The 5,063-nt window shown below is 38.8% G+C and overlaps 1 protein-coding gene across 1 annotated transcript in view; it reads left to right on the forward strand.

Annotated features, from left to right (window-relative positions):
• LOC112156756 (NACHT, LRR and PYD domains-containing protein 12-like) overlaps positions 1 to 5,063 on the forward strand; it is a gene marked incomplete at its 5' end in the record, with an annotated part of 84,657 nt that overhangs the window by 63,406 nt on the left and 16,188 nt on the right. The gene's annotated exons all lie outside the window — the stretch shown is intronic.

A 5,063-nucleotide genomic window follows, 5' to 3' on the forward strand; every position in this document is an offset into this window, starting at 1 on the left:
TCGTGATGTCATCACACCATGGCTGATTACAACGTTCAGATTTGACTACAAAACACATCTAAAACTAAATGGACTTGATCACATTTGTATGATGTATCCCTAAAATATAGTAATATATAAAGAAATCTAAAGAAAAACTAAAAGCAAAAACATCACAAATATATAGCATTTACAGAGAATAATTAGTACAGTTAAACATTAGACTGTTGTCAATAAAAAAACAATAATTGTAAAATCCTTATTAAACAGTAAAAAATACAATAGAGTAGCCGTCTTTATTTAATGAATTATTACATATTTTTGTACACATTTATGAAACATAACAATGAGATTTAACATATTAATAGCAAAATAAGATGAATAAAGATCTTCAGAATGCATACATTCTTCCACCAACATACTGCAAAGAGGTTAAAGCTGTAACTCGTTTATATTTCTTTGTTAGACTTGTTAAATAAAAAAATGTTTGAAAGTGATTAAAAAAAAGTTTATTTCATTATAAGACAAAATAAACACTGATTTAAAAAATGATCTTCATTTATTTCTGTTTCAATAACTAATAAACCTTAAATCTTATTCTGTTTATACAACAAAATAATTGATACCTGCTTTTCTTTTAACCTTTTATTCAGCTTTTGAATGTCTGAGAGAAATATGTCTAACATGGGACCAAATTGTTTGTTTGCTTTTAATGGAGGAATGACTGTATTGTTTTAGCTATGTATGCAAAGTTATCTTTTAACAGAAAAACAGAACCCATACAACTAGAATTTGCGAGATTTCACTTCCATGAACAGATCTGTTTGATGCTTCAAAGTAAAGTGCATTTGGTTTGGTTTCATTTTGATTAGGGGATCATTACTATTTGATGCTGTAAGTTCACTCACATCAGGACATTTTCCAGTCTTTCAATGACTAAGATCTTTCTTTTTCATGTATTTGGTTTATGACATCCATTTTTTTTTTTTTTTTTTACAAGATTCTTCTCCACCGTCGGCTGCAGAGCCTCTGAGCTGTTTCTTCTCAGCTGACTTTCTTTGTTTATCTGGCTCTGATGCTGTTGCCACCAAACCAGAAAAAACTCTGCAGAGACTCAGAGAGAGGATAGAGGCACCAGAAGCTGCTGCAGACTGGGGGCGGAGCATGGTGATAACTGCAGCTGATGAAGGTCAGAGTATGCGTCTGTTCTCAGTCCCTTCATGGCTGCTGCTCTTCTGCTGATGTTTCAGGAGCTACAGGATGAAGATCTAACAAACTGTTGACGCTGCAGCAGCTGGAAAACACAGAGTCTCATCTTTCTGCAGCTCCTGACAACAGAAACAGTTGATGTTTGTGATCACGAACTCTGGATTCCCTTTAGAAGGAGACGTTCTTCCTCTTTAGCAGAGAGCAGAACGTTGATCTGATCTGTTGGAACTGACTCCATCCTGAAGCTTCACTGCTGAGTTGCTGTCAGAAAGCTGTCCAGCAGGGGGCAGCACTCCTTCATTCATGCATCTTCTGAAGAGTCTGCAGCCTTCAACACATCCTGTTATCAAGGAACAAAGATGTTCTTCAGGCCCGTTTCAAGAAGCAGGTTTTGTTGGAACTCTGAGTTCGTGAACTCTAAATTCAGGAAAACTCCAAATTTTCGGTTTCAGAAAGAGAGATAACTCAAAACCCGAGAAAGCGGGCGAAACCATGAAGCGGGTTAAGCTGAACTCAGAATCAGTCACTATGGCAACTGAGTCTGTGAACAAAACCTGGTCTGGAGCAGGTTTTGTTCAGGAAACTTAGAATTCTTGCGGTATGCGCAACTTTTTAAAGTGAAAGATGTTCAAATATGAGTTCCTTGTCAACATTTAGAGAACATTCACATTAGAGACGTTACGTTTACACGACACAGTAACCAAAATGACATGTTCATTCATAGAGGATCAAGTAGAGAGGAGGCTGATTAATCCAGAGGAAATGTTATTTATGTCAGGAGAGGATTTGGAGGACACGAGTCGATTGACTGCAGTTTCCTCGATTCATTTTTATTTGAGTGATATTATAAATAGTGAGTTTTTCCAGGGACTCGCTATTAAAAAATACAGAGTTTTCTTTTCCTCATTTTAAACCCTTAACAATGGAAATCATTACATTTCAAACACCTGGAAAGCGTGTCAACTCATCTACCGTGCTATGTGACAAATGTTAGCTCGGTTGTCAGCAAAGCTCCTTCCTCCTGTGAAGGCCTGAGTTCAACCCACGATTCAGGAAAATGTTTTGATGGTAAAAAAATAAAAACAAAATACAATGAAAACTTTTCAGCGAATATTTTTTAAGTCTTGAGAATTAAAATTAAATAAATACACATTTTAGCATATTCCAGGCAGCTCCAGTGTTTCTTTATAGCGTCCAGTGACATTGGTGTGTGTATGTGGTGGGTGTGTGTGGGGGGGGTTAATGAAAACGGTCACTCATGCGATTTCGGAGATTACTGGTTAAATTATTAACAGATCAAAAACCATTTCTTAATTAACAAGTGACAAAATGAACATCCTGACAATATTTAGTTCTTATCCTGAATCGAAATGATTCAAATGTAGACGTACGCATTAACTCTGCAGATATTTTCTCTCTGTTCTACCGCTGCAGCTGTGTTGCTTTTCTTGCAGAAAATGTGCTCCTAGTCGGCATATGCTTGCAGGAACTCAGCAATTTCTGTCACCGGAAGTACAAACTCAGGTGTTTGTTCCCGTTGCCATGGAGAATCGTGGTGTCTTTGCTCCATTGATCAGGGCTTTTAATGGTCGCGACGCTCACACCTGATTCTGGTTCTAACAACTTCAAGTTGACTGAATCAACTCTTTTCAGGTGTTCAGTCCACGGACTCTGAGTTCAGGTTTCAACTCTAAATTTGTTGAACCTGCTTCTTGAAACGGGCCGCAGGAATGTGGTTCTGCTGCAGAACATTCTTCCAAACTAAAGCTGCTCCTCTTCCTTAAGTGAGACTAAACAAAAACATACAGGGGGCGGAGCTCTGTTCAGGTGTTCCTTTATTAGAAAATGAGGAAGTTGAGAGTTTTCCTCCATGTCAGAACAGCCAGAGCAGGAGACAGAGGCTCCAACTTTCCACTTTCTTCTTCATGGTGAGTGTGTTTTCACTTTAACGTACTTATAAAAAATTAGATTATTAAAAAATACAAAATATGAATGTGTTAAGACAAAGTGTTTTAAATTATTTTCTATTTTAACCTCAATGGTCGAATACAATCAATAGGAAACAAACAGTTTTAGCTATAAAATGACATTTAACATCCATTTTTTAAATTATAGACATTGGTTGCTAATCTAATGTGATGGTTTTTATGTTCAAATGAGATCAAATTTAAAAAGTTTTCACTGAACACCACACCATGATACTGCCGCTGCTGTGCTTCATGAAAGTTTTTCCTTGTAGACATTATGATCACAGCCTTTTCTGTTAGTTCATCTCAGAGCTAAGCTGCTTTACCTGCAGAGAAGAAAACATTCAGATGGAAAACTGTGATTCTAAATGAGCTGAAAAGATATGGTTTGTCTAATTTACTGAACAATTTTCTTTTTTTAGATTTTTCAGTGTGAATGATGATTAGTCACATCAGGTTTTGCCTAGGGCCCCATGCAGCAGAGAGCCAGCCCGACTTGCATGTCTGGAATGACGAAGTGTTGCTCATTAGCAGAAGATCTCATGACTTCACGTTTCTCCAGCCCTTTTACAGTAATTGAATTTAACAGTCTGGCAATTTGACAGCTTGACGCTCCATCCCTCCTCTTAGCTTCTGTCACGTGGTGTCAGGTTCTTCTTTTCCTTTTGGCTTTTCTCTAAATGAGTCGACACACCGAATCATCTTTCTCCATCCAACCCTGACTTCTGAGTTCTCTAACACCAGCCACCTTCATGTCTTCATTCACTGCATCCATAAACCTCCTCTTTGGTCTTCCTCTAGACCTCTTTCCTGCAGCTCTAGACTCAGCATCCTTCTACCAATATATTCACTGTCTCTCCTCTGAACATGTCCAAACCATCTCAGTCTGGCCTCTCTGACTTTATCTCCAAAACCTCTAATATGTGCTGTCCCTCTGATGTATTCATTCCTGGTCCTATCCATCCTGGTCACTCCCAAAGAGAACCTCAGCATCTTCATCTCTGCTACCTCCAGCTCTGCTGCTATTCTTTCCATCTTTCCATTACACCACTGACACCTGTCACCACATTACTGTTCCTATCCTTGATCACCCTAATCTATCTATCTATCTATCTATCTATCTATCTATCTATCTATCTATCTATCTATCTATCTATCTATCTATCTATCTATCTATCTATCTCTCCTCAGTCCTTTCAGTGTCCCACTTCTTCTTAGCTAGTCTCTTACTCCGTATACACTCCTGCACCTCCTCATTCCACCACCAAGTCTCCTTATCAACTCTCTTTCCTGATGACACACCAAGTACACTCCTACCTGTCTCCCTGATCACATTAGCTGTAGTTATCCAGTCATCTGGGAGTATCTCCTGACCACCAGAGCCTGTTTCAACTGTTTCTTGAAAGTCATAACTCCTCCTCCATTTCTCTTCCCATCTCCATCATGATAGAACAACTTGAACCATGCTCCTAAGCTTCTAGCCTTGCTACCTTTCCACCTGATCTACCTTTCTCCTCTGCATCATGTCCACTAACTCTCTACCCTTTCCTGTCATAGTTCCAACATTCAAACTCCCAACTCTCAGTCCAACACTAGTGACTTCCATCTTCTCTCTCTTCCTACGAACCTTCCTTTCTCCTCTCCTTCTTTGACCAACAGTAGTCCAATTTCCACCGGCACCCTGTCAGTGAACAGCACCGATGGCGGTCATTGTTAACGCGGGCCTCAACTGATCCTGTATGGATATCATAGGTTTGGAGAAGATTTTATGTCAGATTCATTTCCTGACACAACACTCTCTTTTTTATCTTTAGCCTCCTTGTGGCAACATAGTTAGGCAGTAGAGTGAATGGTTTAGTTTTAGCGTAAGGAGCAACACTGTATTAAACTCATTGAGTCTCCTGGGAA

Source organism: Oryzias melastigma, linkage group LG2, assembly GCF_002922805.2.
Source record: "Oryzias melastigma strain HK-1 linkage group LG2, ASM292280v2, whole genome shotgun sequence".
Classification (NCBI taxonomy): domain Eukaryota; kingdom Metazoa; phylum Chordata; class Actinopteri; order Beloniformes; family Adrianichthyidae; genus Oryzias; species Oryzias melastigma.